This window comes from Acartia tonsa, chromosome 12, assembly GCF_053477335.1.
Source record: "Acartia tonsa isolate MP-2025a chromosome 12, ASM5347733v1, whole genome shotgun sequence".
Classification (NCBI taxonomy): Eukaryota; Metazoa; Arthropoda; class Copepoda; order Calanoida; family Acartiidae; genus Acartia; species Acartia tonsa.
In genome coordinates, this window is record NC_137271.1 from 25,110,322 (window position 1) to 25,137,570 (window position 27,249).

Genomic DNA, 27,249 nt, shown 5'->3' on the forward strand with positions numbered 1-27,249 from the left:
TAAAATTGTATTTAATGGATTTTTATAAATATTTTGGAAGGTTTTTTTGTACATAATAACTTGATCATAGATTTCGACTATTAATTAATGGGCATACATGTAAGCTTAAAGATTCTCTAATTATATTAGTAATATTGTAATTTGTTATGTAAAACAATGTTAAATAGCAAAGATACTCCATCTGTTGTGTCCTAACTTTAGTGATTTTAAAAAAAATAGCTAGTCGGTGCTTTTAGTAAGTAGAAGATGTAAAACGATCCAAAGAATTTAGATATGCAATCGGTTTTTGTAGACTTCTTATTTTTGGGGTAAAAAAAGAACAATATGAACAAAAATAGTAAGATCTTTAATATGACACCTTACTTTTTTATTTCTGTTGAGTAATTATTGAAAAAGTCTATTTTGTCGAAGCCCGGTGAATCAAAACTTTGAACTTTGGGAGCTCGTCACGAATGGGTTAAAACAAAATCACAATAGTTAGGACACGTTCATTACTTCTTTATAATACTTTAATTGTTTTAAACATAAAAAATCATTTTTGAAATATTTAAGAATAGAAAAGTACTTTTTTCCCCTTTGAAACTAATTAAGAATTTTTTTGCACATTTTTGGCAATTGTAATTTTGAATGTAAAGCTTGTGCCAAAAGAAATGCGAATTTTTGGGTTTTAGGATTATTTGCAATAAAGTATACGTATTCAAGTATCTGTATGTGCGTGTTTGTAAAATAAGATCTGTGGAACTGCAATACTTGCAATTTCTTTCAATATCTTGATACTGTGTAAAAAGGCATTGAATTACAGACAAACGAATAAACATTATTTATTAGTGCATCAGCTTAAGAAAATGGCAGGTATTGTCATGAAAATTTGTAATATTTTAGGCAATACAATTTTGCATGATCTATTTCATGATTTAAGTAGTTTATTTGAATTTTTATGCGTGTATGTATGTGTGTGAGTGAATTTTTAATGCAAAACTATTCTATATGCCTTTCTTGTGAATGTGTTTGTATGTATGTTTGTTTAATGACCCCTAATAGTTTATTTAGACATCTTCTTTGAATCGAGTTCTATTATTTCACGATTCCTTTAATACTTAGGTACAATTAATAGAGCGTAGCAACTATAAAACTATTATCAAAAGTTTGTATGTCCATTTTCAACATGTCGATTTGTTTTTGGAAAAAAATTTACGTGATGTTATAATGGATGTAGAATATATGTGGGTATTATGACAGGTGAAAAACAGGCATAAATTTAGCTTGCTAACATAGAACTCGTTTATTGGTAAGTTTGATCATCCAATAGCAGGGGAGGGGGTTAAGTGGATGGAAGAGAGGAATTGTTATTTTAGCCTGCAGCAAATTTCACTTTATTAGAGAACATGAAAATCTGGTGTAAGTTCAAAGTAATAATATATCCATTGATGTAATTCATGTTTTCCTGTGAGTGTTAGTGTGTGTGTGTGTGTGTGTTTGTTTTTTAGTATGATGTAATAAAATTATAGGAAAAAACACAGAAATAGACAAATATACTTTAAATTAATAAAACTGGACTTCTTCTAATATTTTATTTTATTTATATTTCCAATAATTGCTCTAAACTATTATTCCATTATGACCTCGAAACCGGTTCTCTGTCATACTGAAAAATCAGGTATTGTCTCGTGTTACAGACAATTTTCTACAAGTATTAAAATAAAAATCATAAAGTTTATTCGAGATTTGTTAGCCCTGGCCTTCAGCCCCTCGTGTCTAACAAAACTGGTATAATTTTTTAATTAATTACAATAAATATCTAATTAGTTCATATTGAGATTAAATTTGTTGTTTTACTGCATAATATTGTACTTTGTCATTTTATTACATATTTAGAACTCCACAAAATTTTATTTTGTTTCTTTTGAGAAAGGGTTGTTTAACTTTTTTCATAGAAAATCTAGGCACCCCGCCCTATCAAAAACAAAGCTTGTATGAAACTTATGGAACGAAATTTCGTAGGGTGAGAAAGTCACTCAAAAATGTTCCACGTGACGTCATAAAAATGAAGGATTATCCATCTCTTTTTTAGTGGTTTTCTTTCCCTTGTGTTTCTCTCATCTCCCTCATTTTATGACGTCACGTGGATGATTTTTGACTGACTTTCTCCCCCTTACCGAAATTTCTAACTTAGCTGTTTTAACGGATCCTAATTCTGCCAATTATTATCTTCAGAATTCATATCCCTGTTTTGGCGAGTATGAGGTGTAGAAAATTGACATTGAGACACAATATCAACTGCATGCAAGGATATAGGGATAGGACAACAGTGAAAAAAATAATTGCTACCCAAAATCATTATGTTTCAAATTTTGTCTTACCCGAAGAAAACAAAAAGTTTGCAGTTCTGATTAATTTAAGATTCTGTAAAAGTTTCGTATGATTGATAAAAAATACATGAAAATTTTCCACGAATATTAAAATAAAAGATCATACAATTTATACCAGTTTTAATAGTCCGAGCCTTCGGACACTTGGTCTAACAAAACTGATTTCCAGCTTTATTTTTTTATTTAATATCCGCGGAAAGCTGTCTAAAATACGATGCGATAAACAACTAAAACTGAACCTTTTCCTGTACTGTTTCCAGAACGCTCCCATTTATTCATATTGCTTTCTTAATTGATTTTCGTTTTATAAATTTAAATATTTGAAACATATAAACAAGGTTGTCAAAATCCATAAGCAGATTGATTTTTAAAAAGTTATTTCATATGTTTTAAGCATTTTAATATTTAAGTTTAAAAAATATAAAATGCCTAAAAGGCATTTGAATGTGCCTATTATCTAACAGAGGTTATTTCTCCCCTCATCTCCCAATTAATATCTCAGGCTTTATCCGTATACTAAAGTAACAGGATGTCTGTTTGTCTGTGTTTGTGTATGTTTGTAGCGAAGGATCTCGCTAACCGCTGAACCGATATGATTCTCCTTTACAATGTAGCTTCTTGTAACGGGAAGGTTTATAACTATTTTAGGGGAGGGTATCACCACCCTCCCAAGAGAAATCACAAAAAACAAATTTTTTTTACATTTAAAGACTTGAACGCAACTTAGCAAGGTATCGCTGAGACTTGAAAGCAACATAGATGGGTATCGTATTATTGAAAAAAAAAAAAGTATAGTGCCACTAGAGGTTTCTAGGGGCATAGCCGCTAGTTTAGAATAAAGGACGTTCAAACAGACGGATATAGTAATTTTAAGAGTAGCCACTATCATTTTTAAACTAATGTTCCACTAATAGAAATTATATTTAACATAACTTGAGTAGGAGTTGCTTTTTCTAAAATCATTTTATTTCCAAAAATAAATATTCATATATTATTCATTTTTTTAGAAAAGTATTTTTTGTACAATGGGAGGAAAATTGGGTTGGGTTAAAATTGATTGAAGTTACATTTTTGTTTAAAAATAAGCTTCTCTGATTTATTTTACATCAAAATTATGGCCAACCTAAAAGAATAGAAATATATATTATATATTAACCTACTAGTTACTTTGGCTCTAACCTCTAGGAGGGGAGAATCACGAAACCACCCCAAGATATTCATAAAGCTTCCTTGAAAGCTACAACTAAGAATGACCCGTATTTTCAGAGATATCTTGCTTCAGACAAAAGCCTTACTACTTTCTATTACTGAATTTGACGTAACGCAATCAAATTGCACAGCTTTTGAAGTACTATTTTGAAATCCGTCCACAAACAAAGAAATAATAAAATACCTAACCTTTTTTGAATTTATACATAACAGAGATATCAAAATGTGTAAATCAATATTTAATATCAATACTTAAAAAGACAGGTGTCAAAAGGTGAGTTTTTGAGATGTCAATTATACTTTAGACATTTGGTTATTTTCAATAACACCAATTGGACCTTTTTAAACCCCACTGAGCCTTAAAAACAAGGATGACAACATCCATAAGAAGTGAATCATGGACAAATTATGAAATAGAGAAACGGACCAAAATAGCGCAGATTTTCAATTGTCATAACAAAGAGGAAGAATCAGAAAAAAGCATGACAATACATTTAAAGCATGATCGGACAAAAAATTTATGGAATAAGTGCGCATATAATTTTTGAATTTTCACTGAAACTTTCAGCTGTATATCTTTAATAGCAACTGAGAAAATGACATCTCCCCTATAGAGTTACAGACGGAATGACAAACTGACAGACGGACAAAGTGAATTATAGAGTTGCATTACAAAAACAAAGTATGGGAGGGGACATTGGACTGTAATTTACACTGGTACCAAAAGTTTTAGAATATATTAGTTGGCGTAAAAACTTTGGGTACTTTTATTGAAATTTCATTTATTGGTCTAAACTAGCAGTGTTCTAACTTTTCAACAAATAATAAATTAAGCTACAGAAGGGATACATTTTTGTCTAAACTAATTAACCAATAATTTCATAATCCTTGAAGAATGTATATCAATTTATCGTTCACTGTCCTATCCCTTAAGATCCAAGCAAAAATAGCATTTCTTAAATATTCTAAACAAGTTTTATTAAAATTCATGACACCTCATACATCTAAGATATACAAGACCTTATATGATATTTTAAATTTAATAGGTCACAGCTGTAAGAGATGAAAATTTTAGTCTACCCAATGATTGAATTATACTGTGTTATCGTATATTTAACAACTTTGGGAATCACTAATCAAAATTTTAAATAAGTTTAAAATTGTCAGGTCTTTTTGGATTTGTAAAGTATATTTTTTTATACAAATTCTAAATAACACGTGAAAAGATATTCAATCTCAAGAAAATTACCAAAAAAATAACTAAACACATTAAAGAGATTAGAGTAAAATACTAGAGGGAAAAAGGGTTAAATAACTGTATGCACAGCCAAGGAGCAGAAAATAATTTAGGAGCAGACGAAAGAGGTCTTTGAAAAAGGAAGGGAGTTAGATGTCTGTATATACATCTATACTATAGATCTGTTTTAAAGAGTATAGTTATAGGTAAGGAAAACAAATGGCTGGTTGTCTGAAGGTCGTCATTCATAAAATTAACATTTGACTTTATCAGTAAACAATTTAAATGACTCATTTTAGTTCAAATTTGCAAATCAACCTCTTGCGACTTCGTTTATGTGGATAAAATTGACTCAGTTGAAATTTAAGAATCCCTATATGCCTGTGTAGTTTAACATTGTTAAGATTTATTAACGCCTTCTAACAAGATTGGACCTATATTAGATTTTGAAATATATGGATGTATTGTTTTAAGTAGAGATGCTACTCTTTAACTTATTTTATATGGAAATATAATTACATACTTGGATGCTATTTATCACGTCTTCTGATTTTGTTGGTGAAGAATCTCCTACAAATCACTGATTACTTTTTACAAAATATGATTTTAAAGGGAGAGATGAGAAAAAGTAATGTTTCTGAAACTACTTTTTATGATTTTATGACCTATTAATAATTTCAACTAAATTCATAAAGAAATCTTATGAGTAAGAGCAACTGAAAATTACTCATTTGCCATTAACTTTTCTGCCAGTTGAAAATAGATGTTTATCTTAATTAATTATTATTTTCAGTGTCACATCCACAATATTATTCTGTAAATGTTCTTATTAAAGAAATAGTGGTTTACTAGGATTGGACAATGGCAAAAAATCTTAAGCCAAATTAAAGGCAAAATTTTCTGTCTGGCAATGAATTGTAGGCACAATGATTTCGAAGGTGCTTTGACTTTTGTGTCAGAACCTAAATTGGGACATAGTGCATTTCAATACCCTAGGTTAGGTAACTTTATTTCACTTTTCAATAAAATCTAAAATGCAGCGGTTTTTGAGAAAATTAGATTTGAAAATTTCAAGTTAAATTTTCATCCCCTAGGAGTTATCGCATAATCATGACAAGAAAAGCAAAAATTATTTATTTAAAATTTTGAACAACTTTGCTTTTATAAAGTTCTTCATAAAACGAAATCTGAAGGGAGTTAATTAATGGCCATTTTTATCAGTTGCTTTGCTAAGGTCACGGAAATTCAGCCTTAAATAAATCATATAAAGAGATGTTTTATGAAAGACTTTATAAAAGCAAAGTTGTTCAAAATTTTAAATAAATAATCTCTGCTTTTCTTGTCATGATTATGCGATAACTCCTAGGGGATGAAAATTTAACTTGAAATTTTCAAATCTAATTTTCTCAAAAACCGCTGCATTTTAGATTTTATTGAAAAGTGAAATGAAGTTACCTAACCTAGGGTAATAAAATGAACTATGTCTTAATTTAGGTTCTGACACTAAAGTCAAAGCACCTTCGAAATCATTGTGTAGGATGGTGGGGATGGGTTGGATGGGGTTATCGATATTTTAGCCCGCTGCGAGTTTCACTTTGTTAGGGAACACAAAAATCTGGTGTAATATCAAAGTAATAATATATCCATTACTATCTAGGGTTGGGCCGGATACTTTTTAGGCCGGATACCGGATATCCGGCTGATTTTTAATGCCGGATATCTGGTTCCGGCTGGATATCTGGCCAACGTTCGATATCCGGCAATTTACCGAATATCCGGCCGGATAACCGGATATCCGGCGTCAAAAATCAGTCGGATATCATGAAACCGGATAGTTTTAATATCCTGTACGGCCGGATATTGAAAATGGCCGGATAACCGGCCAGACCGGATATCCGGCCCAACCCTATATACATAGGTTGATATAATGATTAAAACCTTAAATGGGGTCAATTTAAATTTTCTATACTTGGTCAATCAATATTAAGTGGTGTGTTTACAAACTTACTATAGTTAAAAGTAGCGAAGCTACGCAATAGTTATTATTGCTATCATTTGGACTATCTTCTAGTAATTATAAGATTGTTTGCTGTATTTTAAACTAGCGGCTACGTCCCTAGAGGCCTCTAGGGGCACTTAAAGAGGGGAGAGTCCAATTTGATAATCCTATTTATTATTTTAGACTTTAAAAGAAAAAGTTTTAAAAAAATTTGGGGGAGGGGAGTACTCCCCCCCCCCCCCAATTTTTTATTTTAGTTAAAAAAAATTTTAAAAGGGGCGATTTTTCTTGGGAGGGTGGTGGTACCCTCCCCCAAAAAAGTGTGATTAACCTTCCCGAAACCTATGAGAAGCAACCCTTTTAAGGAGAACCCGATCGGTTCAGCGGTTACCGAGATCCTTCTGTACAAAAAGACAAACACACATCATGTTACTTTATTATAAGGGTTAACTTATTCTTTTAAAAGTTTAGGTGTTTATGTGCAGTTTTTCTTTATTTTTTTCATTTTTTTGGGATTAAAATCGGGAATCTAAAGGGATAAGACAATAGACTAATGTGCACGCACCTACAACAAACATAATTAACCCTTCTGTAGATTTAAATTAATTTATAGAAAAGTTATCCCACCGAAGGTTTTCTTTACTGTACCAAAGTTTTTATTACTGATAAAAAAAATAAAAACCAGATTTTTAAAATCTTTTTGACTATTTGTTATATTGTTTGTAATAACATTGGTCAACTTATAAACTATAGACTTGTGGTTTTTGAATGTGTTACATATGTAATAACACTTAAACTTAAGCCTAAGCTATCCTCTTCGAATGGTGTGATAAAATTTATAATTGGACGCTAAAACCAATGTGTAGACTATTTGAATCATCTGGTCTATGAAATCCATTTAAGGAGTTGCTTCATTTTGGTGACCCCATAAAAACGTAAAATTTATATTGTAGAGACGGCCTTTGAAGAAATACTTCTTTCCCTCCATTCTGTCAACTTTTTAATATGCATTCTTAATGGAATTATCCAATAAGAATAGTTATTTATCTTACCGTATTATAGATAGCTTTACGCTGAAGGCTCTTGCTAACAAAACTGGTATTTATATTATATTTTCATTTTAATATTCGTGGAACATTGTCTGTGATACGAGGCTATGCAAGATTTTTCAATATGACTGAGAACCGGTTCTAATCTAATTCTAATATTAATCAGAGAGTAATTCTTAAAAAAACTTTTGCCTCACTAAAATTTTAGTGAGGCAAAATTATCCACTGTAAATTTTTAGCGAGCCTCACTGATTTTAGTGGGGCAAAATGATTTTACTGAGGCAAATTTTTTAAAGAATTCACCTCTTTTTCGAAGCCATGATCGAAAAAATATTTTCAATTTATCTCAAACGTTTTCAATGCCAGATGAAATAATAATGTACAAAATTTCAATTAAGTAATATTAAAAAAATATAAGACAAAAAAATACAATTCTTTAACATATGGCACAAAAATGATTTAGCTGTAATCTAAAATATTATTAGGTATTATTTTAAAAACGTCAAAAGATTCCATTTTAAGGCAACAGCAAGATTTAATTTTCTTATCACTTGAAACTGTTTCATAACAAATGAATATTAACCTTGTATAGCCCATACTGAGCTGTTATAATAGTAAATATGAAGACTGTAGACTCAGCCTAGATCACATTTTGATACCTAAAATTTACCCTCGCTCCATTGATTATTCAATCAGAGATAAACCAGGGGTGCAGGGGGAATTATGAGCAAGTAGAGAATTTGTATCATGGAAAGAAAACGAAGTTTCGGGTTTCGTCGCATTTTCACAGTAGCTTTTCTCCCATTTCTAGCCCCTGTGGGGCCTATTTTCAAAACCTGCGGGGCATTCATGAACACTTACCTAATATAACCTAAAATAACCTTTCAAAAGCTACTGTGAAAATGCGATGAAACCGGCAACTTCGTTTTCTTTTTTTTGTAATTTATATTTCAAGTTTTTAGAAGGTATTGTCATTAAACTAATTGTCAACATGACGCTTTTGTTGGATAGCTCATCTATTTTCATTTTTTAAATAGTTCTTTAAAAACATTAAATTCATTAAAGGTTTATATCCATTAAACATTTACATAGAATTTTCTCTCTTTTTATAAAATTATTACTCTTATAGGGAACAAAACCCAGGTATATCAAGGTTTAAGGCAAGAAACAAAAATACCAAATGTTTTTGCACAAAGGAATGAGATATTGTGTATATAAAACTTTTGATACCAGTACAACGTATAGTCTAATGTCCCTTCCCTGCCAGGTAACATCTAGGGTGTATCTTCCGCATAAAATTTTTAAATAAAATGTCGTTAAAAAAGTGGGTTTTTATGTTTAATTATGTGATTAAAGCCAAAAAGGATGCTAAAGATGCAGTTTACGCAATGACATTATGTTCTTTTAACTAACTAATAGTAATGTCTGTGCGGCACTGAAGGAACACCAACACCCTAACCAACTTTTGTTGTCATCTAATTGTCGACATTATAAGTTGCCTCGCCTTTGCTTAACAAGGATTACATCATCCAAACAAGCGAAGCATTCCAATTAAATAACATAACCCTGTGCAGCTATTATACTTATAGTAAAGTAAAAGGATGTCTGTTTGTCTGTAACTGGGTAGCCTCTCACAGGTCCCGGGAAGGTTTATAACTATTGGAGGAGGGTACCACCTCCCTCCCAAGAGAAAACACAAAAAAATTATAAAAAAAATTCTAGAGACTTGAACGAACCATAGACCCAAATATTTGTTTAATTTTCAAGAGACTTGAACGCAATATAGACACGAAATAAAAAAAATAAAGTGCCACTAAAGACCTCTAGAGGCGTAGCCACTAGTATGAAATATAGTTTATAGTCGTATTATTATTTTTAAAGTTATTATTATAAACAGCTATACAACATTTGCATTGCATAGTCATTGAATGATTTTATTTGTAATAATCAAGTGAAAATTTGTGGGACGGACGTACAAACATGTTTATCATAGATAAAGAGTAGCTGCGCTTTTATAGTGTAGACATAATTTTCAACTGTGCAACTTTATGTGACTGTATTCATGTGCATTTTTAAAAGCGAAGCTTTTCTATAATTAGGGTCGGTGCGTACGTCCGTCCGTCCGAGATAGTTAGCTTTTATTCGTTAATTTAGGCATGTTAGAATTGTCCTATCGATTTCAAACTTTGCATGGTGATTACTGTAGTAGTTAGGTACGATTTAGAAAGCGTAGCAACTCTATAATCATTACCAGAATGTCCGTACGTCCAATTTAAACATGTTGATTTTTCTTCTTTTTTAACAACAAATTTTTATGTGATCTAATTATCCGTTTTATCTGATTTTTGGTATATTGATTCCTGGGACAACAAAGAACAATATTTTAAGCGAAGCAACTCAATAATCAAGTCCTAAAGATGTAAGTATGTTCATAAACATTATCCTGTATCAAGCAGTTTTTCAACAAATTTACTTACAATTTTGCTTCAAATCTTATACTTTTATATTCTGATTATTCAGTTCAGACACTATACAAGTGTTAATGTCCGTTTGTCCTACAGTTTCAGTGCTTCGCTTTTATGGATGTTGTCATCCCGGTTAATACAATTTTTCATGTTCTAATAGGGTAGAGTTACTAAAGATCTCTAAAAAGGCCAAAAAAGAGTTAGCTCTCATCCTTTTTTAAAAAAATTTTCCGTTGCGATTGCCTAGGACCCCCAAGCTTTTTTTATGAAAGTTTTATAGATTTGAGAGGGGTTATCTAATGTATTGTTAAAATTTTGATGGGGTTAAACTGTGGGGTTTCAAAGTTTGAGGGGGGCATTTGACACACCCTTATTATAGAATGGCGACTGCTAATGTTTTAGTTTGCAAAGAAATAAATAAAAATTACTTAAGATTTGTTGTTAAATACCGTTAGAAATTTTATCTAAATTTATGAATGTAACAATGATAATAATATCTATGTATGCATGTAGTTATATTTATACAATTTAGCCAAAGTTATGTTTTAGCAGTTTAAACATAAATATTAAAAGAAAACATTCTTTCTATTAGAAAGTTAACTATAAAGAAGATTTTATTAAATTTTCTATTGTACATGAATTATTTTTTGCTAGATAGATTATCTATTTAAAGCAATTTACATGTTGAATTATTAAAAGTTGATAGAATAAAGTAGCTGCACTGCTAGAAGTCAATAAAACATAAATTAGAAAAGGGAAAGACATAGAAAATGTAATATAGAGAAGGCTCTATTTGAACCTAGTAAAAGTGTCTGACTCTGATTATGACGTAAAAAAATTAGCCAATGAGAGGCCAATATACAATGTAATTGACCAATGGTAAAATTGGCCATTTTTTTACGTCATAATAAGAGTCATACACTTTTACTAGGTTCCTCTATTTGGACAGAGCAAACTGAATTGAGGGAACCTTCCTAAATCAAAGAAAGCAGCCAAGAAAATAATGTTTTTTTCTTTTGCCTTTGTAATACATGCAGACGGACATAACATCATTGTTTTGCTGATTTATATGAACACTTTTTATTTATATGTAAAGTTGCTTTAATCTGGGCGTTTGTCAGATTTTTATCCAAATTTTCATTCCACTGTCATTTCTGTTAATACTTATATGTTGCTAACAAATAGTAGAACAGAAATTAAAGTTAGAGAATAGAGCTTTTTGTTTTGGTGGGTAGGGGGCAGAGTTTTACATTTCAACATAATGAAAAAGTAAGAAAATGCTAAAACATGCTTTTCTTTATTTTGGTAAAAAAAATATGTTAAACAATGTGCTTATTTTAGATTTTTCAAAATCATCAATTTGCATACTTGTAAAGATATTTCTCGTATTTATTCGAATCCGGTGGATAGGAACCGGTTCTCGTCCATCAAAAAAATTAGATCTAGCATCGTATTATATCCAGCTTTCTACGAATATAAAAATGTACAATCATAAGATTAAAATCACTTTTTTTAGCCCCGAGGTGCCGAAGTTACCGGCTATAATTGTACATTCTATATCCGTGGAAAGCTGTTTATAATACGATGAAAGAAATAACTATTATCACATCGAATTTTAGACAGCTTTTTTTAGATATTAAAATTAAAAATATTAAAACTAGTTTTGTGATCCCCGAGGGGCCTAAGGCCACGGTTAACAAAACTGGTTTTTATCTTATGATTCTTAATTTTTATTCGTGGACAATGGACTGTAATTGGATTCTATACATGATTTTTTAGTATGGCTGAGAACCGGTTTTAATCCAACAGATTTTAATGGCCAAACTGGAAGGATGTTAATTTTAACAAGGACAATTTTCAAAAGTTACATAATCAATGAGCTTATAATATTTTTAGAAAAAAACTTCCTTACCATTCATTATAGAAAAAATGTTTAGTAAAGTGTTAGTAAATTATCTCTTTCCTTGATTTGTTTACCAAAAGAAGGATATCCATTAGTTAAGATTTTGTCAATGTTAAAGAATAAAGAATTTAAAGGACACCAGAAAAGTATTTCAACAACCCACCCAACAGACTAATTTATTATATGAATAGAAAGAATTGCTCTATAATCCTTTATATAAGTAATGTTTTAGACCATTTTAATACAAAAATAATTTAAGTAACTAATTTAAATGTTATGGTTAAGAAAGATTTATAACTATTAAAGGTGCAAAGGAAAAAAGCCCTAATAATGTAAGAATTTTTCAATTAAGGCGTTTCTTAGGGACCTAAAGGGATAAGACAATGGTCGATAAATTGATGTACATCCGCAATGATGATAATGAATTAGCCCTTCTGTATATTATAATTAGTGGTTGAAACATTTGGACACTCAACTGATACACATATATTAAATTTAACCAACCAAAGAATTTTTTATCCAATCTTAACCAGACAAATGCCATCTAGCTAAAAAAGATGCGTAGATTTCATTTCTGGCAACCAGAAAATCCGCAGAAATCGAATTAACGAGATCCAAAAAAGTTTCATTAAAAAAAAACCTTACACCAAAAAGAACAAACAATAAATATAACGACGACTTAGTTTCTTTTTCCTTTTTAATACGAATTTTTTAAACTAATTTTCAGGCATTCATGTATTTTATAATATTCTTTTCTGAGAAACATAAAAAGGATTTTTAACATGAACAAAAAGCTACTTTTAGTTCTAATGAAAGATACTCTTTTTTTCTTGTAATAAAATTACTTTTGTACATTAAAAAAACCCGCATTGTCTCTATTTTATATTTAAACATGCATGTCGTAATGATTAATAAAATCCAGCCATTTGATATACCTAGAAAGAAAAAAAAGAATATTTTCTCCCTGTGGGCAAAAGAAATTTTTAATTATAAGGGTGAAAAAAAGGTTTTTGAAAAATTTAGTGAATTAAAAAGTGAGGTGACATAGTAATATAAAAATAATCGGGTGTAGTCCTTTTGTAACATCGCACCTTATGGGGCGATTCTTTGTATTTAAAACAGTAGCTTATCTCCTATTTCTAGCCCTTGCGAGGGGGCTCTAACCCTGCGGAGCCAATTACCTAACCCTGTGGGGCAATCACCTAACCAAATATAACCTAACCTAACCTAAAATAACCTATAAAAAGCCATTTTAAAAATACAACGAATCACCCCTTATGGGGCCATGTTACGAAAGGGACGATTCCCAAATAATTAAATATGTTTTTTTTGTGAGACAGTCATTCATTTAGTAGCGAAGCATTGTTATGAAAATTAAATGCCTTTAATTTTTTCAGCAGCTTATTTGTAATGGCTCCAATACTGTATACTATGTCTGTATGTTTATTAGCTCTCTCCATTTCTTCTTTTTTGTATTAAATCTTGTTAGATAAACTTTTTTTCTGTACTGAGAATTTTTAATTTTTGATTACTTTGTTTCCAAGTGACATAAAACAGGCCTTTAATTACTGATTAAAACTGTGTCTTATTTATGCATAATTTTTTTCACTTTGGGACACCCTAAAAAGGTTAAAAATGAAAATACTTTGTTTTGTCAGGTATGTCCAAGGGTGTGTTTATTGTTTACCCCCCTCCCCACATACACACACCCAAAACGCATTTGGGGATGTCATAGGCACCATGTATATTTAAGAAAAAAATGTTATTTTACTCATCCCCCCCCCCCCAACCAAAAAATTTACCAACAACCATTTTGGTGGAAGTATTTACCCTCCCTTCCCCAAATAAAATAGGATTTTAAAGAATTTCGTCTTTTTATCTCCCCCACCCAAATAAAAAAGCTTTGATGTCCATGATCATGGCTCTGAATACAATGTAGTTCCACCTGATAAAAACAATGTAATAGTTTAACATATCTATGTTTCCATGTAATAATGTATGTATGTATTTAACCATTTATATCCTAATATATAAAGTAGTAAGCTTTTTGTAGTAAACCTTCATATATGCCCTGAAATATTTTTAGGCTATTTCAGTTTTATAAATAAGTCTGGGTATTGTTTTTTCTGCACTTTCATATTCCTTCGATTATAGATCCCCTAGATGCAAGAGGTGCAGCCTCTAGTAGGTTTTATAATGTTATTTTACCCCCCCCCCCCCAAGTCCCAACCCATCCACTTAACCCTTAACAGTCCTAACTGAGAGTTAGATTTTTTTGTATATCTCCACCCTGGCGGGCACAGGATGCCAGCAAACCTGGAAGGGTTATCCAGGTTTTTATCTCCAACCGCCGATTTCGGCGGCTTGCAGCTGCCGAAATTTATGTTTTGAGATTTCTATTATAAAATTTACATAAAAATAAACATTGTATGAACAAGATAAAATAAGAAAATGACAGCTGTTTAAAATTTTTTAGCAAAAAAGGACCTACAAACAAAGGTTATTAAATAAAAGGGCGAAGGAAGCGAAAATTGACTTTCACTCACTTATAGTCGGAAATTCATTATCAAACAGAGGGCATGCACAAAAATTTTAAGCCTTTTAGCTCTAATAGGAAGTGAGATAATAAGGGGGGGAGGCATTGAATGCCCCCCCCCCCCCTCCCCCTGGCCGATAAAGGTGCGGCAAGAGGCCCAACTGTTAAGGGTTAAGCTTTGGAAGGGGTCCGACTGTTTAGGTTAAAATAATTTCAATTTATTTATCTCTAGGGGCTCTGTTTTCTGAAGGGTTAAGAAGGGAACGTAAAATAGCTTAAACCCATACCGGGACCAATGTAAAGTTTCCCTAAAATCGAGAACTCAATCAGTTTAGCAGTATCAAACCTTAAGATACTGACAAAATATCTTACTAAGTTTATATGATAGGATAGGCCCAACAAGTGTTATTTATAATTTTAAATTCTATCAGTCTAATAATAAAAGCGGAAAGAGTTTATAAAGACGACACAAAAACATTTATAAAAATTACTTATTTTTTTCTTTTTTTAGATTCTTTAATGATTTTAACGTTTTTATTATGTAAATGAATAAAGTTTTATTCAAACTTAAAGGAATTAGTCTTTTTCTTTGAAATTTATATGTCTAAACAGTAAAAATATGAAGTTCTTTATTACGAAATCTCAAATCATTAGATTTTAATTAAGTTTATTTATAAAAATAAAGAATAAATTTGGCAAAAAATATAGCTACAAAAAGGATTACTGCTTTATAAAACTACCTTGATTGTAGAATTGCATTGATTTTGTTTAATAACTGTAAAAAATGAGTTTTTATGTGATGCGTTGCTTATAATCAAACCTAAAAGTGCATTTTATTCAATGATAGAGTGAAAAAACATATACCTTGTTTTATAGTTTTTTTTTCTCTCTCTTTTTATTCATTTATATAATATGTATATTAAAAATAAAAAGTATTTAATTCTTTAAATATTCATACTTTGCTAAAATGCCCTGGTTACTTTTTGCAATATATTCGCTCTAAAAAGGATTCAGTATCTGACTTTTGCATTTAAAATGATAGATTTTATACCAATTATTATGTTTACTGCAGAAAAAAATTATTTTTGTGTTTATATGCAATTTTCTATAATAAAATGTGAGAAATGCCTTTTTTCACACATAGAGCGAAAAAACTAACACTGAAAATAAAATGTATGTCTTGAACATGTCCTAAACTCATAGATAAAAACTTTCATAAGAACATTTATTTCAAAATATGTCATTTAAGGCATGAAATTAATTTTGCAAATTAACATTGCAAATGTTTGCAAATAACTTTTGAAAATGATTTCTGCGGATTTTCTAATTTACATAGGTGTTTTCTGCACATTTTCCCCTTTCCAAAAATACCTTCCTCGTTAAGATTGGCTTCAAGAAAGTATTTACTTTCCCAAAATGATATGTGGCTGAATGAACTAACCAATCAAAATCCAATAAAAGTCCCCCAGGTTGTTAATTCAACGAATAAGATAACATTGTCATAAGACCTTTTGGGACTAGTTTAATAAACAGCCCGATGTCCCCTCTCTCCCTGCAATAAAACAACCTGTACATTTAGCTTAATTGTTTTAACGCTCAAAATAAGGCGAAAGGTTGTGATTAAATCTCAATCAATTAAGGATTTGTTTTAGAAACGTTTGATTGTTTTTAGTCACAGTTTGATACCATCCTTTTGGAAGCCTGAAACTGGACTGTTATTCAATTGTAATATAAATGTTTGGAAAACAGCTCTTGAAATAGACTTCACACTTCCGTATTGTTTTTGTTTTTGGGTCAATAGATAAATCAGTGAAAAGTTAGAAAAAGATAAAATAATCTTTTCCATTCTCCTTAAGTTTTATCAGAGCATTACGATAATATTTTGCTGCATATGAGCCAAGGCTTCGTCATGCACCTAATTGAAAGACAGAGCCTCGCAGTTTTACACGTATGAAGAAAGACAACATTCATATAAAATCGAAGCTCAAAAAATGAGATACACGAACATAAACAAATTTGTAGAGTAACAACCAAAAAATTTGAAAATCAACAATATTTAAAAGTCTTAATGAAAATTCAATCATTCAAATCATTTCAATATATGTTGCTTGATATTGACACACTTTAATACAGAGATGCTTTGGTTATAACAAAATACCCAATCGTCCACGTAATCCACATTTCAAAATAAAGGAAATAGGATCAGAATCTTATGTAAAAAACTGTTATAGGAATTATCATGTGAAGTTTTATATCGACAGGACAATTTTAACATGCCTAAATTAAAAATGTAAGATTTATCTGTTACGGACTGACGTACAGACGGACCGATCCTAAAAGTAGGAAAGCTTCGCTGCTTACTAAAAAAATATGACAAATTGATCCAAGGTTCTTTGCGTGTTTATTGTTTATAAATGATTTTTTTTTATTTTGAACAGGGACAAATTTTCGTTAGAAGAAGGATAGATGGGGGATATTTTACTGGTACCTGCAAAGTTTTGCAATAAAAATCTCATTATTTTGGACCCATTTTGATTTGGGTTTCAAACTTTAGCACCAATAATTTTAATCTCAAAATAAGTAAATGTAAGTGCTGTGGTCTATGCTTGTTCTTGCGTAATTTTTCCATAATATCTGTGACTGTTCGTGATATTTAATGAGATAATTATTGTTTTCAACATACATCTGTTATTAATTTGTCTTCTATGTGAGGTATAAATAAAAAATATTTACTAAAGGTTAGGATAATGAGGCGAAAAAATTTTGTGGAGAAAATTAAAAAAACAGCAAAAGTCATAAAGTATGAAGTATTATCCATCTCTTTTTTAGAGGTTTCCTTTCCCACTCTCTCTTTAGACGTATTTTTATGACGTCACACATTACACTTTCAGCTGTACCTCTAAATTGTCATAAAATGAGTTAATTTTTAACATATACATAAATTATCCTTGAATTTGATAAACATGTTTTTGTCTTAACACTTTTTATTTGTTAAAAAACAGCCTAGCTACTCTATAAGTAAAAACTAATTACTTCCTTATGGTAATTTCTTTACAAGTAGATTAAAAACTCGAGTTAACGGAGAGATGGATCTCATTGTCAACACTGATGAAAAACCGGTTGATGCAGTTGGAACAGATGTTGGATGTTGGTTGGGAAATTTGTCGTATTGGATCTTGGCGTCTGTTGTTGCTGCTGGTGTTGTTGCTGCTGGCAGGCGGTGGATGAGCGGCGTAGACGCGTCCACTGTAGATTGAAGCAGCCAGATTCTTGGACCTAACCGAGAATCTACCATCAGATGACAATGGATAGTTGGAACGGGCTACTACTACTACATTACAAGTAGATAAACAATTTTGATAGTTTATTTTAGCTTGAATATTCTATTTAGAATCAGATAGCGAAACAAAATTTTAAGACATAAAAGTTATTGGTTAATCTTATTCAATAACAAATCATACCCATTTTCAATTTCAGTTTTAAAAGAAAAGGTAAAAACAATTTTTGGAGGGATTCTTTTTTTTGTCTAGGTGCGATTTCCCTTGGGAATGTCGTGCTCCTCCCCCCCCCCCCTCACACTCGCCCAAAATAGTTATAAACTTTGTATTGAAAGACTCTTAGGGCAGGAGGTACTTCTTGAAGTACTGGGGGATATTGACGTCCCTCCCCTTACCAGTCACCCTTCCTTCCAGGGATATGAAAGGTTTGCGTAGGACTAACTATCCTACCTGTAAAAAAATCTGTTCAAGAAAACACCCACAGAACCTCAAACACTCATGGCTTTCACACAGCCAGAGGTGTACATGAAACAAGAACTGTTGGAACTGATGCTCAGTTTACTGAGAATATGAAAGATGATGGTCAAATCCGAAAGGAAGCTATCAACTTGATGACAGGACCAATAAGTTCTAAGCAAAGCTGTAAGATAGGAACCTGGAATGTTAGAACAATGTATGAGTCAACTAAAACAGCCCAAGTAGTTAAAGAAATAACAAGTTACAATATTGGAATACTTGGAATTGCGGAATGTAGATGGACAGGACAAGGACAAACTACAACCAAAGATGGCCACCTAATACTTTATTCTGGTCATGAAAGCCAACATATGTATGGTGTTGCTATAATTATTCAAAAACGACATGTCAATTCACTAATAGACTGGAAACCTATATCAGACAGAATAATTAAGGCTAGATTCCAATCAAGGCACTGCAAGTTGACCATTATCCAATGCTATGCCCCAACAAATGACAAAGATAGAGAAGTAAAACAAGAGTTTTATGATCAACTGCAATCAATCAGAAACTCAGTACCCAAACATGACATGTGCCTAGTTCTTGGAGATATGAATGCTAAAGTAGGAACTGACCGGACTGGAGTGGAGAATGCAATGGGACACTTTGGCATAGGTACAAGAAATGAAAATGGAGAACTTTTACTTGAATTCTGTTTAAATAATGATATGGTTGTAGGAGGTACATTATTCCAACACAAAAACATTCACAAATATACCTGGACAACACCTGATGGACAAACAAGAAACATGATTGACCACATTATGATCAATAGAAAATGGGTCAAATCAATGCAAGACTGTAGGAGCTATAGAGGAGCCGACATATTTAGTGACCATGAACTAGTTGTCAGTAAGATTAAATTAAAGCTGAAGCGTACTGGCCATGATAAAAAGAGTGAGATTGGTAGACAATATGATTCTTCAAGATTAAAGGACCCTGTGATAAAGAATGAATTTGTTTTAAAACTCAGAAATAGATTTCAAGTCTTAGAGGACCTAAATGACGAGACTGAGATCACATGGACTTCAATTAAAGAAAACTTTCAATCTACTGCTAAGGAAACCCTAGGACACAAGAAACCAGAGAAAAAGGACTGGATCTCTGAAGAAACATGGATCAAAATAGAAGAGAGAAAGAAGCTCAAAAACAAAATCCATAATGCTCAACACTTGGCTGACATGAGCAATTTAAAAGCTGAATATACTGCTAAAGACAAAGAAGTCAAAAAGTGCACAAGGAAAGACAAGAGAGATTTCATTGACAATCTGGCTGAAAAGGCCCAGAGAGCAGCTGACTTTGGTAACATGAAAACAGTATACAACATAACCAAGCAATTAAGTGGCAAATATAGCAAAAAGAGTGGTGAAACTATCAAGGCTAAAGATGGTAAATTACTCACTACAGAAAAAGAAATTGCTGAAAGGTGGAAATCACATTTTGAAGAAGTGTTGAACAGACCTGAACCAGAAATTACTGCTGAACCAGAACCAGGACATGAAATAGACATAGATATAAGACCACCAACTATTCAAGAAGTTAAAGCTGCTATACATAGCCTAAAGAATGACAAAGCACCAGGACCTGACTTGATAACTGCCGAAATGCTTAAGGCAGACATAGATCTTTCTGCTAGGACTCTAACTGATCTTTTTGATAAAATTTGGAGGCAAGAAAAGATACCAACGGACTGGTCTAAAGGTATAATCATAAAACTACCTAAGAAGGGAGATTTGAACAATTGTGATAATTGGAGAGGAATTATGCTGCTTTCTATCCCAAGCAAGGTCCTATGTAAAGTTATTTTAAACAGAATTGATGAGAAAATTGACAATAAACTGAGAGAAGAACAAGCTGGATTCCGTGCTGGAAGGGGCTGTGTTGACCAAATTTTCACCCTTAGGACAGTTATTGAACAATGTGTTGAATTTAACAAGCCACTTCACGTGAATTTTGTTGATTTCTCTAAGGCCTTTGACTCCATACACAGACAAACACTCTGGAAAATACTAAGAAGTTATGGTATACCAGAAAAGATGATAATTATGATAACTAAATTTTATGACAACTTCCAAGCCTGTGTTTCAGTTGGAAACAATAAGACATCTGATTTCTTTAAAATAAGCACTGGAGTTAGACAGGGATGCATTTTATCACCTATTCTATTTATATTGGTCATTGACTGGGTGATGAAGAAAACCACAGAGGACAAAAAACGTGGTCTCCAGCTGGGCATACTAGGACACCTAGAAGATCTGGACTTTGCTGATGACCTGGCACTGATTTCAGAAACAATTAAACATCTACAAGCTAAGACAGATAGACTAGTCAAATATGCAGGACAAGTCGGGCTCTTTGTTAATGTCAAGAAGACTGAAATTATGAATATACCTACAAACCCTGATCAAACTATAACAATAAATGGTGAACAATTGAAACAAAGCAACAAATTCACCTATCTGGGGAGTGTTATCAGCAGTGAAAATGGCTCAAAAGCTGATATTAAAACCAGGATTGATAAGGCTAGGGTTGCTTTCAACAGTCTACACAACGTTTGGAATTCAAAGAAACTTGCTCTGAAAACAAAAATCAGACTTTACAACAGTAATGTGAAATCAGTTCTTCTCTATGGAGCGGAATGCTGGAGAACTGTGAAAACTGAAACAAATCAACTTAATGCATTTCACAATAGCTGCCTAAGAAGAATTTGCAAAATATTCTGGCCAAACAAAATATCTAACCTTGAGCTGTATGCTAAGACCAAGTGCAATAGTATTGAAGCAGAAGTGAAATATAAAAGACTAAGGTGGCTAGGACATGTGCTCAGAATGGAACAAAATAGGTTTCCAAAAAAGTGCTTAAAATGGAACCCCACCACTGGTAAACGTAATCGGGGACAACCAAAAATGACCTGGAGGCGGAGCACTGAAAAGGACCTCTTTAATTTGGAATTAACATGGGGAGAAGCTGAGAAACTTGCCAAAGACAGCAGGAATGCATGGAGGAACAAGGTGTCCGTATTCTCTGGCCTTCACAGTCAAAAAGAGAGATGCGTCTGATGATGATGATTGAAAGACTCTTACTTTTATATTTATGAGTTTTAAAAAAATGAGATTTAGAATTTTTCATTTTTGTTGTCTCTGTATTTCTGAGGATATTTTTGTGATGTAAGCTCACGCCTAATGCTTTATTATAATACATTTACAAGTCATATTCTTATACAATACCAGGGAGGGAGGGAGGGGACATTGGAGTGTAAAGTACACTGCCACACAAAGTTTTATATAACAAGGATGACAACATCCATAAAAGCGAAGCACTGAAACGGTAGGACAAACGGACACTAACACTTGTATAGTGTCAGAACTGAATAATCAGAATATAAATGTATAAATGTCGAAGCAAAATTGTAAGTAAAATTGTTGAAAAACTGCTTGATCACATAAAAATTTGTTGTTAAAAAAGTAAAAAAATCAACATGTTTAAAATGGACGTACGGATATTCTAGTAATGATTATAGAGTTGCTACGCTTTCTAAATCGTACCTAACTACTACAGGAATCACCATGCAAAGTTTTAAATCAATAGGACAACTCTAAGATGCCTAAATTAGCGAAAAAAGCTATCCGCGTCGGACGGATTGACGGACCGACCCTAATTACAGAAAAGCTTCGCTTTTAACAATATTGTCCAAATTTTTCAACCAATTATTTTATTCTACAGAATTGATAATTTTGGCATGAATTTAAAGGGAAGTTTAGAAATATGCAGATAAAAGTGGTAAAAAAGTGATATGATGTTTATTTTTTCCCCATACAACTATCCCTGAATCCCTGTAAGCTTTGTCGCTCTTAAAAAGTGTCCTAACTTTGGCATTTTTACATCTATTCTTTTTTTGATTTCTGCGCGTTTTCAGAAATTTTAATCCACCTAAATGGCGTCGTTTGAAAATCTTTGATATCATAAGCAAGACTATAGAAAAAGGAACTAATAGAATTTAAAAGCCTTGACATTTAATGCTTTTTTGCATGTTTTTAGTTTTTATTGCTGCGTTTTTTGTATTGGCTTGTCCTTGTTTAATGGTTGACTTAGAAAACCTTTGATGAACTTGAACTTGTTTTTCTTGAATGAACAAGAGCCTTAAATCTAAGATAGATAGACAGGTGAATAGATTAATATAAGAATGGATGAAGAATATACGTGGATATTATGACAGGGGAAAAATTGTCGTCAATTAAGGTTTCTAACATGGACATAAATTATTGGTCAGTTCGTTTACTTAGTAGAAGGGGAGTAAAAATGGTAAAGAGTAAGGATTGGGGGATTGTTATTTTAGCCAGCTACAAGTTTCACTTTTTTTAGTGTACTTCATAATCTGGTGTAAGATCCAAGTTTATAAAATAATAGATGCATGAATATTGATTTTGTTTGAAAAGATGAATTGATAGATTTAAAAATAACAAGGATGACAACATCCATAAAAGCGAAGCACTGAAACGGTAGGACAAACGGACATTAACACTTGTATAGTGTCTAAACTGAATAATCAAGATATAAAAGTATAAGAGTCGAAGCAAAATTGTAAGTAAATTTGTTGAAAAACTGCTTGATACAGGATAACGTTTATGGACATACTTACATTTTTAGGACTTGATTATAGAGTTGCTTTGCTTATAATGTTGTTCTTTGTTGTCCTAGGAATCAATATACCAAAAATCAGACCAAAAGGATAATTAGATCACATAAAAATTTGTTGTTAAATAAGTAGAAAAATCAACATGTTTAAAATGGACATACGGACATTCTGTTAATGATTATAGAGTTGCTACGCTTTGAAATCGATAGGACAATTCTAACATGCCTAAATTAATGAATAAAAGCTATTTATCTCGGACGGACGGACGGACTGACCCTAATTATAGAAAAGCTTCGCTTTTAAAAACCTATATGGAAATAAAATAGAAAGATTGATGTATTGATAATTAAAAGTATTAAATAGATAGATTCATAAGTAGTTTAATAGATAAGTAGAAGATAAATAATAGTTATTTCTCGTATCGTATTATAAACGCTTTCCGCGGATATAGAATGTACAATTATAAGATTAAAACTAGTTTTTTTAGCCCCGAGGTGCCGGAGGAACCGGCTAAAAAAACTGGTTTTAATCTTATGATTGTACATTTCTATATTCGTAGAAAACTGGATATAATACGATGCTAGACATAGTTTTTTCGTATGGGTGAGAACCGGTTCCTATCCACCGGATTCGAATGAATACGAGAAAAAAAATTACAGATATATATAAAAATCATATGGATTGTTAGATAGATAGACAGACAGACAAACATAAAGACATGAATTGAAAAAGATACATATATACATGAACATAATTGTACGTATACTTGCCTAATGTAAGAGTTTTGTTTCTTTAATACTAGCAGCTACGCCCCTAGAGGCCTCTTGTGGCACTTTAAATGTTTTTTTTGTCTCTACGATACCTCTTTATGTTGCGTTAATTCAAGTCTCTTAAATATTTATTTTTTTTCGATTTTTTTTATTTCTCTTGGGAGGGTGGTGGTACCCTCCTCAAAATAGTTATAAACCTTCCCAGGACCTATGAGAAGCTACCCTGTTACGGAGAACCCGCTCGGTTCAGCGAGATCCTTCGGTACAGACAGACAGACAGACACAAATACAAACACACATCCTGTTACTTTATTATAATGATACAGAAAGTTTGTAAATTTTCTTCTAAATATAAGTCACCACCCAAAATAAAAATACTTTTAAATAGCACTTTGTCATAGTTACGGATTGTGACTTTTTAAGACGATTTTTTTTACAGATAACACTGAAGAAAAAAGGTTGTTTCTTTAAAGGCACAACCAATTTTACATTTTAAATATCCTTCACAGCAAATATGAAGATATCAGATATTTTGAAAACTTAGATTAATTATTTATTGCATTGTATTATAGACAGCTTTCCGCGAATATTAAAAAAATAATAATTTATTTAAACCCGTTTTGTTAGCCCCAAGGACTCGAAGGTTTTTTATTTCAATATCCGTGAAAAATTGTCTGTAGTACGATGTTATCCACGATATTTCAGTATGGCTGAAAACCGGTCCTAATCCAGCGGTTTCAAAACCATACTGGAAAAATAATTACAAGGCAGTTTTTTAAGTATCAAAGAAACAAAGCTTCCTTTTAAAGTCTGAACCAAAATTTGACGTATAGCTGCTCAAAAATACGTTTATACACATATGTACATATATTCAAGAAAATCGAACGATACGTTTATAACATTATACCTAACGTACCTAATCATCTTAGGAATCAAATTTTTAGTTTACTATGATGATATAGATGCTAAGCTTTTAAGCGACAAAACGTACAAATTAAACCAAATTTAGCTATTTCTTGTCTAATAATTGCTAAAATGTATGAATATAAATAAGGGTGGGTAATGTAATTAAATGAAAATGAAAAAAAAATGTGTGTGTTGTTTTATTTTTGTTTTAATGTTTTTTTTTTTAAAAGTAGTACCAATGGAAAATTTTACGAGTATTTCTTTTCATTAAGTGATCTAACTTTAAGGGTTTATATCGCCTATATGGCTTTCTAAATAAAAACAAATAAAATTTGTGAACTAAATATTTATGTTTCTTTCTTTTATAGGTAAGTTATTTCAGTGGCTGGCGCTGCATTGCCTAGAACTGAATTATACTTGTTAATAAACAAAAAATAAATGGAAGGTTTCAAAAAATGATGGAGTTTTCCCTAAAAACCCTTCACACTTATTTTGTTCGATATTGCTATTAATTAATATTGTAAGTATTTTTAGTAGGGATGCAACTCTATAGTTCTAAATATGGTTCCACGACAAACGTAAGAGTCCCAAACGTCAGAGTGGAAAAACATCAGAGTGGACAAACGCAAGAGTCCCAAACGTCAGAGTGGGACAAACGTCAGAGTGGGACAAACGTCAGAGTGGACAAACGCAGGATTTTTGGGACAAACGTCAGAGTGGACATTTTATAAGTAAAACGTATGAGTCTCGATTTCATAATCATTAAAGCGCTGCGGCTAGGTAGGCCAGGGTGCTGAGTGCTGCAGCCAGAGTCATTTTCTTTATGATTAGGTTAGGTTAGGTTATAGGCTAGGGGGCCGAGCGCCCGCGGCTAGGCAGGCTAGGGGGCCGAGCGCTGCGGCTAGGTAGGCCAGGGTGCTGAGTGCTGCAGCCAGAGTCATTTTCTTTATGATTAGGTTAGGTTAGGTTATAGGCTAGGGGGCCGAGCGCCCGCGGCTAGGCAGGCTAGGGGGCCTAACTGTCTATTTTTTGTCATATAATTAAAATAGCATAGACTCTGATGTTTTACTTAAGCAATGTCCACTCTGACGTTTGTCCCACTCTGACGTTTGTCCCACTCTGACGTTTGTCCCACTCTGACGTTTGTCCCACTCTGACGTTTGGGACTCTTGCGTTTGGGACTCTTGCGTTTGTCCACTCTGACGTTTGGGACTCTTACGTTTGGGGTAGGACCCTAAATATTCGTCTGTCTTTAAGATATATAATTTTTATGCCAATTTTTTTATTTTGAAGTTTTGTTAGCCACATGTGGCCGAAGGACAAGTCCAACAGAACTGGTATTGATTTTCTTATTATTATTTTAATAATAGTGGAAAATTGTCTATAATACGATGCTATACACGATTTTTCAGTATTATTGAGAAAGGTTTTAATCCACCGGATATTATTCGGGTTTGAAACCTTACTTACATTTAAATATCCCAAAATTAATTTCAACACATTTAAAAATGCTAAATATCCTTACCTCACACTGATATTGCTACGCTAAAACAATTTTGTCAATTATATATTTTGTAATTTCTGTTGAAAGATGTAATAATAATTACACTATATTAATTATTTAATTACTAGTATCCTGCATTTTTAGTAGCGCAGATACACTATAACCATCTCCACCATTTTATCAAAACAAAAGTCGTATTAAATTGAATATTGTATAGATAATTAGGTTTTGATTAATTAGGATTAGATTCCCCCACCCCACTCTCTCAACTTATTTTTTAAAATAAATTTTAAATAAGGGAGATGTAGCTTACATTTATTTACTTATTCTGTAGGTTTTATTGGGAACTGGGTAGCCACACAGGGTAAGGGCCCCCGCAGGATTTTGACTTTAAAAACCAACCTCATTCTTAATTAAATTTATCCAAAACATAAAGGCGAGGGGTTTTACAGCACTAGACAGGCATTTTGTGGGAAAGCCAAATATTTTTAGAATACTAATGGATGTTTTTTATACTTGTTTTGACGCAGTTATAATTTAGTGTTATTTAAATTTTAGACTTTCTTTACTTATTGCATAAAACAAAAGTAACGATATAGACATTTCAATAGGATAACAATCTTAAAACGAAATAAAATGATCTAATTGAGTAATGTATATTTTTATTGCATAGGAAATTATCATATTAACTGGCACAAAAAAGTTTTCGATATATTTTATTATATTCACTAAATCCTAAAACCTGCAACGACTTCATAAAAAACTTATTGCGAACACACAAATACATATTTACGTTTAGTTAATTGGTATAAAGGATTGCATAAAACCAGCAAGAGAAAAAAATTATTTCTCACAACTATTCACGGAGAAGC

The 27,249-nt window shown here is 32.0% G+C and overlaps 1 protein-coding gene across 4 annotated transcripts in view; it reads left to right on the forward strand.

Moving 5' to 3' along the window:
- Positions 1 to 27,249, forward strand: part of LOC145334254 (uncharacterized) — a 120,233-nt gene that overhangs the window by 568 nt on the left and 92,416 nt on the right. The window lies entirely within an intron of this gene.